The following is a 13,977-nucleotide window of genomic DNA, read 5'->3' as shown; positions in this document are numbered from 1 at the left end:
GAATCTGGATTGAACACTTGATAAGAATGTAAATATAGGTAGTTTAATCCTACATTCTTTCGTGATCTGAAGCATGGTTGCTTGTTACTCAATTCATAGATACCTCATCCACAAAATCCTCAGAATTGCAGCACTTTCAGAAGCATCGTAAGTTTGCCGCAGGACCTGCATCAAGCCGTGGAAGCGCCCTGCAGTACCACACTGCCTGGATTCTAAGTGAGCGGTGTTGGCATGGGGAGAGGAATGTTTAACAGCACAAAGTGGAAATGATGAAGCACAAGATCCACGCCCTCTTCTTCACTTTCCTTGCATTGCATAGCCCTTTTATATCTAGAATTTGCAAGAAATTAACAACATTTTCTAGACAATAAATCAAAATATCTCAAGGAAATAATTCTCTAAGTAGAAAATGACAAAATTTTCCATGAGTTTAAATTTTGTGTTCAACAAATATTCATGAGAAGCTCAACCTTCCCAAGTACCCTTGGCATGAAAATTAATAGACTCATGAAGTTATAGTTGGAAGAAATCGAAAGTTTCCTCACACAAATACCACTCACAGTGAGAATGATCATGATTTTGTCCTAAGGCGTCCAGCCAATCTTGCTCTGTGCGATTGCTGAGTCCTGAAATTTTGGCATGACATTTAGTCCTGGCGACTATTAAAGCCAGAAAACTGTATGACAGTTTAGAGAGCAAAATGTATTACATGTAGGATAAATGTATAAAGGGGATATTTAAATGCAAGATCAGAAAAGCAGCATCAGAAATCTAGGATCAGATGCCTGCTTCATAAGTTCTAAAGGAACAAATACTTTCTTTTTATAAACATGATGCCCAACGTTTCATTAAATCAGAAAATATCTTCAGATACGCACACTTTCTCGAATGTAGTTAGGTAAATACATCACCTTTTGTCCTGTTTTCAGTTAAAGATAAGAATCAAGGAGATGGAATCGATCCTTAAAAAACATCAGATTTTGACGCCTGGTAGATTGAACATCAAGCTTCGAATCAGCAATCAGAATATAATTGCTGGGTCTTTTACTTACAAACTATGAGTTTTAGAAAGAATAAGAATCTTGAATATACGTATCAGTGACTCCATACGAAAATTTCCCCAAGGACTCTGTTCATATGCCAGAAGGATATGATAATATTTGCTTTATGTGACATGTTATGTAATATTCAGCATTTCAGGAAGTAGTGTAATTGAAAGTGCTTTGTAAACTAGTAGGTGCTACACAGATGAAGGTGATTATTATTACTCACTTGTGGTATTTGTATCAAAAGAAAATCATACGTATTTACAAGGGCTTCATTAAACTATAAAAGTGTTATCTCATGATTTGAAATGGAGCATATTTTCTCTCATTGTTTACCCCTATTCTAATTGTATTAGTCCCCGAGGGTTGCTGTAAAAAGTACCACAGACTAGGTGGCTTAAAATAGAAATTTGTTGTTTCACAGTTCTGGAGGCTAGAAATCCGAAATCAGGGTGTCAGTAGACCCAGTCACCCTCTGAAGACTACCGGCGAGAATCCTTCCTTGCTCTTCTAGCTCCTGATGTTTGCCAGCCATCCTTGGCACTTCTTGGTCTGCAGATGCATCACCGCAGACTCTGCCTCTATTGCTTATGTGATCATCTTCTCCCTGTGTGTCTTCCCATCCAAGTACTGACCAGGCCCAACTCTGCTCCTGACATCAGACGAGACTGGGTGCGTTCATGGTCGTATGGCTATAGACAAGTGTGTCCCTGCTTTCACACGGTGATTTCCTCTTCTTATAAGGACACCAGTCATACTGGATTAGAGCCCATGCTAAAGACCTCATCTTACGTTGATTACATCTGCAAAAATCCTATTTTTAAATAAGTCACATTCATAGTTATGGAGGTTAAGTGTTCAGTATACCTTTTTTTCTTTTTTTTCCTAGACATGATTCAATATTTAACATTAGAGAATTTAAAATAGGTTTGCATATGCATATGGGAAAATACATACTTAATGTAAAGATTTAAGTTTTTTTTTTTTTACCAAGTCAGTATTTATTTAGTACTTTGTACATACATAACACTGTACTTATCCTTTGGTATACAAAATGTAAAATAGCTACATATAATAATGAATAATTTTAAATAAGTATTATAGGATAAGAAAAAATAACTGTATAATATGTTAATAAAGTAACACAATAGAAAATAATAATAGAATGGGTTAAGCAAGTAAGATATCCAGGTCAAGTAGAACTTAACCTAGACATTAGATTTGCTGTAATTTGATTAGGAAGGAGAGACAGAGAAGCACATTCCGTGAAAGAGGAAAAGTGCAGAGAATAAAACAATCCGAGTTTTCAGGGAAAATGAAGATGCTCGCCTGATGCACAGGAAGATATTTTAAAATAAGCATTGGGAATATATTCAGGCAGCTTAGAGGGAATCCAACGAAATGGGAAAAAGTTTGAACTTCATTCCTGAAACACTTGGGAAGTAATTAGAGATACTACTAGAGGACAGGAGCATGATGCAAAATCTCAGGGACAGAAAGTATAACAAGGAGGCTACTGCATTAATCTAGTTCTAAATGCTTCTACTGATAGCATATGCCCGCAAACTCTGTGCAATGAGGTTTCCTGGAGCACCACAGTGAACTCAAAGAGGGAAGCACCCTAGGATATTTTAAATTTCCAGAGAAACACAGGCACATCTGCAAGAAACCCAACAATCTACTACTCTTAGGATATTCAGACTCATATCTTTAATAAGCAGAACTAATAGGCTTTTTTGCCTGGAGTTGCTGTAACAAAAGTTACCGAGACACAGCTGGCCTCATGGCCTAGTGGTTAAGTTCAGTGTGCTCTGCTTCAGTGGCTTAGGTTCAGTTGCTGGGCTTAGAACTCTGCCACTTGCCAGCAGCCATGTTGTGGCAGTGACTCACATGCAAAGTAGAGGAAGATTGGCACAGATGTTAGCTCTTTCTCAGCAAATCTGGGGTGACTCTTCCTCAGCCAAAAAAGAAAAAAAAAATTACCAAAACACTAATATAGTCATGAACCAAAACAGTGTAGGAATCTCTAGAATACTAATTAAACTAAAGAACGTATTTTTGTTTCTTGATGTACAGCTCTCTGTAATTTTATATGCTTCTTCATATTTTCCTTATCTTATTTATTTACATTATTCTTAATTATAAACCCACATTGTTTTACGTGGCACTGGTATAAAACTAGTCAAACTCCTTTTTTTTCTGGTGTTTTTGTCAGTGAAGACAAGAGAAAGGATATTTTGCCCAAATGCAGTAATCTCTGCGTTTACTTTAATAAATTTTACCCCTCTATATTCAGGTCTTTTTGGCATTTTTCTAAAGTCGGTTCCAATATTATTGTTGTTACTTTTATATTTTAACTTTACCCATTAGCTATCAATTTTCTAGATAAATATACATATTACATATTGCTACCTCATCCATTTGATTCTTGGGTCAACTGTAACACACACACCTATGTTAATAATCAAAGTACATGTGATAAACAGATCTTTATTTATGATCCAGAATTTCATCTTTACAATATATTTTATGGATTAAATTGATATGTATATAAAATCTAAAAGAAAAAATTGCTATTGATTCCAAAATAAATGGGAGATTATCTAAATGAGTCTATGTAAACAGAAGTAGGGCACTAAGGACAAACAGTCAGTTTGTCAGAACCCAGGATAGACTTCAAAAAAAATATTCCTTGTTCATTACAATACATAAAATAGGTCTACATTATTTCCTTTCTTTCTTTTAGTAATGTGACTATCCAAAAGTAAGCTCTTAAAATGATTATCCATGACATTTGAAAATAGTTTTTTCTTTGAGCTCTCTGTCCCTCCCAGCAAATGTTCCTGATGCTTGCCTGTAGATACCCACCCCCAACCATGAGAGAAAACAACAGTAAGAGGAGAGTCATCAGTAGCAATACAAATCAAAAAAACATCAATAGTTTTATTTTACAGTCTTGCTCCCACATACCTACTAGCATTTTTTCACGTTTCTACTACACATGGAGCTCAAACTAAAATCAAGTTGAAGTATTCATCCTTCCTGATGCACGCCAACCTCAGTTGTTCAGCTGTACTTCCATTTACACTGTTCGCTATTTCTAGAATGCTCCTCTTACATCAGTCAATACTCAGTCAAAGCCCCCTTCACCAGCTCCACCCTTATTCCTGGGCATGAGTAGCCGTGATCTGGATCCACTGACTTTAGAGGCACTAGCTCTGATCCTATGCCAGGGCAGCACTTCTCATCATCGGATGAGGACTCCACGAAGCTAGGGAGACATGTTCAACAGGGGTCTATACTTTACACCTAGACCATATAGATACTAACAAGACAACAGAAAGGACAAAGATATACTCCAAGGCCAAAGACTTTGCTAAAGGGAAAGTGATTGAACTCTTTGTCTAAACAAAAACTCTAATTATACTCCACAAAGGAAAATTTTTAGATAACAAACATCATTACGAAGTCTGCATAAACTCATTTCATTTTCATAACATCTCTGTGCTATAAGTATAATAATTATTCTCATTGTACAGAAGGAAATAGAAACACAATGTTTTATAAAAACTTCCCCAAGCCATACTTGTTGTGTGTGTGGCAGAGCAAGGATTTTCATCCAGGAAGTGTGCCCCCTAACCAGAACTCCTAAGACATATGGTCTCTGGAAATAAGACTTAGAAAATAGAAATGTTGATGTCTGTTTTCTCAATTTTGGAGCATAAACTAGCTGGACAAAGATAAGAAAAGAAACAAGATCACAATAAGAGAAGGAGCACAAAATATTACACTTTCTAGAACTGAGATATAATTTACAGATTACAATTTTCAAGAATTATGGCAGTCTTTTTTTGATAGTGTGCTTGCTCACTACATAATTAAGAGTACGATTTTAGGGAAAAAAACGACTTAGCCTCCAGGTTTATTCCTTTAAGGAAGTGATCCAGTACTAACTAGAGTTATGCATTTGTTGACACATCTTTTAACTGTCTGATTTCCTTATAGTCATTTATTCCTGAGTTTGACTTTTTTTAATCTCACAAAACAATATACAAAAGTAACTGAAATGTCACATAGAATCCTTCCACTTTTGGAAAATCATTATTATTATAATAATATTTCCCCTAGATTTATTCTATTTATTTAAGTAATGCGTCTGAAAAAATTAACTTTTAATAAAACTCCTTTGATGGTCATTTAATCAAGACTACATATTACATAATATTAGAAATTTTTCTCTTGTAATTTCTGGATGAGAAAGTTAAAGAATTAACCAAATTTTTTTTGAAGGATGAAAATCATTATTCCAGAGAGGATTCACTGCTCCTTTTATATTCAGTCTGTATGACACAATGTAGTTTTTCTGTATCTGCTTCTGTTTCGAAATTGTAGAAGTTCCACTGTCACAGGAGATAAATTGAGGTTCTTTTAACTAGGCCCCTGTGACTTTCAGATTCTCTAAAATCTAGTTCTGATTTTGAACATATAAAATTACTTTGGCAGAAAGTTCCCTCTCTCTTGTTTCTAGAAATATGGGTCAAGTATTTAATCATCAACCAACCACAGGTATTTAACAAGCGCGTATTTCTCATGATAAAAGAAAACCCTAGGGTTATTTTATAGTAGAGCAGGTTATAGTATTCCTAGTTCAAGTAATTGTGAAATGTTATTGTATTCAGAATACTTGAATTCTTGTTGGAGAGGGGACCCTTATATCTGAATATCATATTGTTTTTATATTTTAAACCAAATTCATAACATGAATGTGTTGCAAATGATTATATTAGTGGGCACCACTAAGCTTGGAATTTGACTAGGCAGAATCCTGGATTTCTTTTTCCCATTTTATTTCAAGGTTTATTATTACAAAATCAATTTGTTTTAGATATACTATCATTAATAGTGATTTGCTGTTTTCTGTAAATATATTCTATTCACAAGCCTTTTGGTTAAATCTTTGCTGATATAACAAAATGTATTTTTTTTAATTAAAGAACAAATGGTGTTTCTCTTTTTTACTGACTTGGTGAATTATGATATAAAATCTTGCCCCAAATTTTCCACAAGTTTATTTTTTCTAATTTGCAGGAGTTTGTTTTGAAATGATTATACAGCATTTACTGAGAAAATGGCAATGTGTTTGAGTATTCTATCACAAACATTCGTCTAATATAGAAACATACATTCATATAAATACTCTCTGATTTCGCTTCCCCTCACTCTCCTCCTTGCTTCTGACCCTCAGCCCCACAGTGTCCTTCTAACTACTTATTAAACATGCAAAGTAAAGCCTTCGTATTAAGAAGAAACTCTCCTTATACTAAGAACAAGTCTTCTTCTATTTGGATACTTCCTTCCCTCATTCCTCTCAGGACATTGACATCGTTCAAACGTCACCTCATCAGGGAAATCTTCCCTGAAAATACTATTATAATATATGCTCATGAAGTCACTGTCTACCTTCTTACTTTATGTTATTTTTCCTCCACAACCTTTTTTACCTCCTATGACTTATTGTTTTCCACAACCATAAGACTATCTTCACTGAAGGAGCACAATATTGACCTTGTTCTGTTCACAACTGTATTCATACATCTAGGGAAAATGCCTGGGATAGAGTGGGTTCTTAATAAATATTTGCTGAGTGAATGGATATGTTGGTGGACAATCTGCTTCCTACATCAGGAAAGTAGTAGATAAGAGACAAGATTTGCATAATATCTCAGCTATAGCCTGTTAATATCACTACCACGACCATGAATATCACCACACACACCCCCAAAACACAAACACAGACACACATTGAATATTTGTTGAACTGAAGAAACTCCTAGGTTCACTACAGTGTGTACTAGTGGAGAACACAAGATATTACAAAGCAGTTGTCATGGGTTTTCCATAAAGAATGTTGAGCACATGGAAACTTAGAGTTGAGTGCTTGCTCCTGTCATGGAGAATTCTGAAGGTAGTAGGGGTTCGTTTGAGTTGCCTGTGTGTGATGTCAAATGGCAGAGAATCAGTGGCCATAGGACAGTATGTACCTGGTGTGGAAAGAATGAGTGAAGTTCCTCTGGAAAAGATAGATGCCTATAGAAGGTGGCACATCCTGAACCACCTTCAAAGGCATTTGCTCAACAGGCAAGGGTGTCTGAATTAGCTGTGAAATGGAAAGTTTTAAGTTGGAATAGAGTGGACTTGGAAACATTTGAAAATAAGTTCTTACTGCCATAAAGAAACATTCTTACTGTAAATGAATGGAAGGTTATGGGATCTGTCCATGGTCCTGTCAGGGGATGGTCAGTGATACGACAGAACGTGTTTGCAGGAAGTGATGGGAGATCTTCTGGATCTTGGACAAATTCAATAAACTCTTGTTACACATATGTTACATATTTTGCATCAAAAAGCATTTGAGTCTTAAATTTGTTTCAAAAAAAGACAAGTAAAAGTAAATATTAAAGAAAACAGCAAGATCCACTTACACAAACACACTGGCTGTTGGGAAGCAAAAATCTGATCCTTAAAAGAATATTTTTAGATTTATTCACATACTAAATTAACTATTTTAAGTGAAAGTGTATAAAACAGCAGCTGGAATTAGCTGTCACTGTTGTGAATAAGAACCAAATTATATTTGACAATCAAAGTTTCAGCTTCAAAGTGATCTTGGGTGATTAGTATAATTAAAAGCAACGAACAATGTGTTGACTTCATTAGTATATTGTTTATTCAAATTAGTCACTTCTGTATTGATGTGATTTATGCCACAGATACACTGCAATTAGAACATTAAGGTCATGATAAAGTTGATGAAAGACTTTACAACAGTGAAGTAATTATCATTTTAAGGGAAATCTTAAATTTAAAATCATAGAAAAATAAAACTCTAAAAACTAAAATCACTTTAGAAAATATCAGATCTTTTCTTATTGCTTAAATTAGCCTTTAGTAAACTAAGAAATCAGTATCAAACATGTAGCTATTTATGGCTCCTTAAATAACTACAATAAATCATCAGTTGTTTTCAAGTAGCAGAAATATTTAGTACCATAATCTCAAATGTACTCAAGCCACTAAAAATATCTAAATTATTATGATAGAGTCAGCGGAGGAGAAAGACTTTAGATATGAGTTTTACTGTACTATAGTTATACAGTACATAAAAGTACATACATTAAAGATTTGTGTTGAAATATATTTAGTAGGTTTAGTTACTAGAAAATGACCTCTCTGACTATGTATTCCTACCTATATTTTAATTTTTATTTCCATCCATTTTATAATGATTTTTAGTAGATTCTACTTTTACAGATGGAAGTGAGAAAGTAGAAACGTCACACAAATTCTATTGTTAGATATTATTACTGATGCACTTATTTCAATACAAACTAACATGGTGAACTATAGATTTTTATCTTTGAAACCAACTATTTAATCTCCGTACTCAATGCACACAAGTTAAATTTATCAAGTAAATATGCATGCTTACTGTTTATTTTTTTATTCTAAATTAATCTAGAAAATATTTATAAAAGATCTAATGTGTAATGACACTAATATATGCTTTGAATATTACAAAATTGTTGATTCACTCTGTGATGCTTTCTCAATAAAACGTAAAATATTAGTAGAGAGACATGTTATTCATATACCAACAATTTTTTACCTGCAATAAAAATGATGCCATTTGAAAATATGTGAAGTCCCCAAAGTAGGGTAGTGATACTGTGTTTGTCAATACATTGTATGGAGTGGTAATGCAATTATTTCCAATGTAGTAAAATAACGTCTTTTCCCTTGAGATCTTCTTGGAAAAATGTACTTTCTCCTTTAAAGGCCACTCCTTCCCCTGAGATCCTTCTGGTTACCATTCTTTACTCTCTTGTCCAATCATTTATACCATTGCTCTTCTAAATATTCAAGCTTCCTCATCACTCACAATTTGGTGGTTTCGCTGGAGGCTGAGGCTCTTCATGCCAAAAAATAAACACGTAAATCTTTTCTTCATTCTTCATCCTCTGTAGCCACCACCATCTATCTCATCTTTTCTTCTTAAAGAGTATTTCACTTTTATATATATAACTCTAACACTGCATTTAACTTTTAACTACTCTGGCTCCTGCCCTCAGAACCCACTGAAACTGTTGAATATAAATTTACTACTTACATTACCAACTTGACGCTTTAATATTTGATGTCTCTATATTCCCTCCCAGCCTGATCCACTGCTTTTCAGTGCTTTCTGATGCATCCACTTTCAGTCACTCTCCTGACCTCAACTGAATTACATCCAACACACTTTTCCAAACACTCACAATCTCTTTTGTTAACCGCCTCTATGAGCTTTAAACTATTACGTTCAAATCACTGGCTGGATATAAGCAATTGTCAAGATCTCACTCACTCTGCTCCTCTCAGTGCAACTGTTCTCTTACTCATTCATATCCTAATCTCTTGACAACTATTTTCTTCATATATACCAGTTCCTCCCATTTCCACCTTCTTTTCATACAAATCAGATCCCATAATTAGTGAAACCCAACTCCACTCTTGCCAATATCATCTACATATTGGTTCTACTTTGTCCCTTCCCTCCCTTGCACGACCCTTGATGTAACCAATATTCTATTTACATGGCTCCTAGACTTGTGCATTCTATCATAATTTATAAAAAAACATTCAAATTGAGAGAGGGGTCATTTGTAAACTTATGTTTTTCAACATCAACTTGGCTCTCAAAACTGCCCTGAAATCTTCTATTTCCCTGGACAGCTCTCCAATCAATTGTTCTCAGAGTTTATTTCAGTACTCTTTTACTTTCTGCAAATGTCCTAATCCAGCAGGTACGCACACATGATCATAACGTGACTGAGATCCTACTTCATAAAGACATTAGAAGTCATCAGGATTCAAGAATTAATTCTCTCCAAAGTCACACAAATGGAACAGTGTCTATCATCATCTTTGTTTCCTCCACTCCATAGCCCCTCCAAATTGGTCATTCTACTATATTTTGAATCCTTTTCATTCACGTCTCAAAAATTCTCCCTTTCCTATAAGTTCAACCTCTCCTCCATAGCCTCTTCCTCTCAGTGGTTAAACACATACAGATGTCTTCCACGTAACCTAGCAAGCAAATATAAACCTTCCTAGTCTCATTTTTCTCCACAGCGTTTTCTTTGCCACGGGCATAACTCGTTCCATTTCATTTCCAGTTCACTCCTCAACCCACTGGAGTCTGACTAAACATCCTCACCATTCAGCTGGCATTGTTTTTCTAAGACTATCAAATAATTTCTTTACCTAGGTCCAGTATGTATCAAGCACCCGTCTTTCTTGACTTTGTAAAATATTTGACAGTATTGACCTTATCTTCATATTGGAAACAATCTATCCTCGGCTTCAATAGCAAAAGCTGTGTTTCATTTGGTTTTCCTCCTTCCTTTTTGATCATTTCTTACTAGTTTTTTTTAATTCATCTTTTTGCTAACCCCATCCCCTCACAACGCCATACCACTCATCATCTTCTCTCTGAACATTTCTTTTGGCTAGCAAATTTTGTCTTCAGAATAGAGGAGAAGTACTGTGTGTCCAGAAGTGAGTTTAATGGCTTTGGCTGCTTTCAAAATTCTCTTCTTGACCATAACAGAATGGACACTAATCTTTCTCATTAAGCTGTATAGTCACAGTCTCTGCTGTAGGACATGCACTTAAGGTAAGTTAAGTTAGGTCAGTTCAATTTTATGTAGGTTCCAAGAATAGAATGATAAATTAGTTGATAGTTTATCAGTATAATTTTTTCCAAATATGGAGGCTTCTACTACTTAATTTTCTATGCCATATGGGGATGTCAATGAAAATATGGGAGAGAATAAACCTGGTGCATAGTAAAATGCTGTCTTCACAGATCCTGAAGCTTTAATTTTATGTATAAGTGTATAAAATCAGATTGCTAATTAAAAAGTTATCCCAGAATTTAGAATCACATGATGTTTACTGAAGTCAGAAAAAGGCCCTTATCATTGTGTTGTGCACTTCACGTAAACCTCATCGAGGCAATTTAATGCCCTGTCTCATTGAATATTCTGAATCACCACAAGGCCCCAGAATCCTAAGGATGTGTCCTGGTTATGATTAGCACATTGGGACGATCTGCTCCCCACGTTCTTCCATTTAAATCCAGGGGTTATTTCAGCTAGAAGACAAGGACAGGAACTCAACAATGTTTGCTGTTATTGACATTTTTTGTTACTATTAAAAAAAAATCTTTATTTTGGTCACTTAGGTTTTCTTGGAATTATTCTTTATCATTAAAATAGCTCTTTTTCTATTTCAGTAACCATATTTCTTATTTCCTAACAATAATATATAAAACTGTTGGCAAATGTGAAGGCCCCATCAGATTTACCAATAGTTTCAATTAAAGCATTTTCCTTTTCTAATTCAGTAAAAATGTTTGTCTTTTTTCCCCCTCTCTCTCTCCAACAGTCTTTTTTTGGACCAGATTCTTTTTTCTCCCTTAGTTATGTGTATTTTCACGTGGTTGTATTTCTGGGCAAGGAGCCAAGATTGGTGCAATTTTTGTTTTTTCCTCACATAGTGTCCCAGATTCTGTTTTGAGAGGAGCATTGTAAATTAATAATATGATTACAGTGTTACTTCCATTATTTATTTTCTGTAGAATTCAGCACATTAACGTATATTATTTGCAGTACTTAGCTCTGAATTAGGATATAGTTTGATTAGTTTCCAGGCATTGCAGTGATAAGCATCTATTTCTTTTTCTTTTCTTTAGTATATCCATCATACTCATTATCTTTTAGAAATGTGAAATAGAACTGGTGAGCTTTTCTAAACTCATTAGACACTAAAGTCCTTTATAATCCAGGTTATACGATATTCCATTCATTAGGAATAATACTTTCCATTCATGTCTCTACTGATAATTGTATGCGTATCACAGAAAACCTTTTGTGGACCAGTGTAGGACACTGAGAGATCCGTTACACTGGGAATCAGGGCATCTGAGATATAGTCCTGCCTCATCCACTAAGATACTGAATGATCTAGAGAAATGGAATTGATGACTCTGGGCTTATAAAATACTGGGAACACCTTAAAATATATTCTCAAAATCAAATGTCCCCTATTCCTTTGACACTTAACCCAAAAATAATTTGATAACTCTACTTCAGGAACTAGAGAATCTGGGCTTCCTAATGTAGGGATTTATTACTGCCTAAACCATCTTATTGACTACAAACAAAAATAAACTCTAGTTTTCCATTGTTGACTGATGACCACCTTATTAAACCCAATAATCTATTTAGCTATTACTGAATGTTTTTTGGTATGCTTACATGTCATACATATGCCTTCATTTCATATATGAATGGACTTTATTATTATTATTTACTATTTTATCTGTGAGATTATGTTTAGCCTGATCCTTCAAGTTTATTCAGTTTAATAAGGTAAGTTTGATCATTCCAGGTTTTCTGGGAATAGGTTGTATTTTCTATTACATACTGCTGAACTGAAATCCAACAGATCAAAGAGTTTCCAAAACCGATCTTATTTATTTCAAAAAAAAGAGGAGGAAAGTAATTAGACACTCTTAGTATGATAAAAATTTGTTTGGAAATTATCCTGATGATACAAATACGATAAAAATATACATAGAGAAGAAAAAAGGAGGTGGAAAAAGTATGGGTGTTAAAACATTATTACTCAAGTAAAGTAATTATTCAATGTACTTAGCAGGAGGTGAGTAACACAGGGCCCCATGAGTGATTGGGGTTTGTATTCAGGTTGTTGCTTGGCATTGTAAATTCCACTCATCCTTGGCCATTATAGTCATTTGTTGAAATCTCGTTTATATACAAAATCTCTCCGGTACACAAAAATTAAAATCAAAATTATGATAATAAGTAATGAATTGAGTAACTTTAAAAAAATGTCATATTTCAACTTTAGGGGGTTTAGTTCCCCCTAGTGGTAACTGAATGATCAAAATTCAGTGAAATTCGGAAAGCGCTCAAAAAAGTAGGTTCAAGTCACTTAGAAATCACTTGATAATCTCCTCAATTTACAAATTTTGAAACAAAGCCTAGAGACTATATCATTTGCAAAGATTAAAAGGCTACATAGCAGCAGAAAGACTTGTTCTAATTTCCAGACTAATGTTTATTGAGAATAAGTAAAACCATTTTACCTTATTTGTTTATTTCAGATTGTCAATAAAACATTTTCAATATCATAATTTTAATATATTTATGACTATATTTTCAAAATTAAAATGACAGTAATAGCAGTAACTTTTTAAGCCACATCAGTAGATTTCTATTGTTAAAAAAGAATAGTTACTAAAATGTAAAGAGTAAAATAATAACATGCTAGCTAAATATAAATACTTAAACTCTTCTAAGAGTTTATTTTACCAAACACGAGCACAAGAACTTCAATATCCACAAGACTAAATAGCAAAACAAATAAAGCAATTCTAAATTCATCTTACTAAAGTATTTGAAAAAGGTTTTTGTGTCTCTCATTATTTTTTTGTAAAGGGGGCTCTATTGGTGCCCTTTGCTTGCAGACTGGGGCTAGAGGAGAAGAAGGAAATTTGAGGATGGAATTTGATGATTTTTCTTACTGTCACAGATGATCTATATGTTTCATTACTTTAAGAACTTAAATCCTCAGGCAGTGGGTTCTTGAAGAGACTATGTTAAACCTACATATCTGAAAGAAACATAACTATGTTACAGATATAACTATGACATGTTGAAAAAGAAGAAAACAGAATCAGTGACTAATTAGCTTTAAATCATAGTTATTAGCTTTTGTCAAAATGCCATTAAACTTATTTTTTATTAGTTTAGAATGTGCACCCAAAATTATTTTGAATTTGTCTATACTTTGAGCAATTTCA

The 13,977-nt window shown here is 34.1% G+C and overlaps 1 protein-coding gene across 3 annotated transcripts in view; it reads right to left on the bottom strand.

Annotated features, from left to right (window-relative positions):
- CDH18 (cadherin 18) overlaps nt 1-13,977 on the bottom strand; it is a 909,359-nt gene that overhangs the window by 618,281 nt on the left and 277,101 nt on the right. The gene's annotated exons all lie outside the window — the stretch shown is intronic.

The sequence above is a fragment of the Equus asinus genome, chromosome 10 (genome assembly GCF_041296235.1).
Source record: "Equus asinus isolate D_3611 breed Donkey chromosome 10, EquAss-T2T_v2, whole genome shotgun sequence".
Lineage (NCBI taxonomy): Eukaryota > Metazoa > Chordata > Mammalia > Perissodactyla > Equidae > Equus > Equus asinus.
Note: the sequence above shows the minus strand (reverse complement) of the source record. Positions and strands in the feature narration are given on the sequence as shown.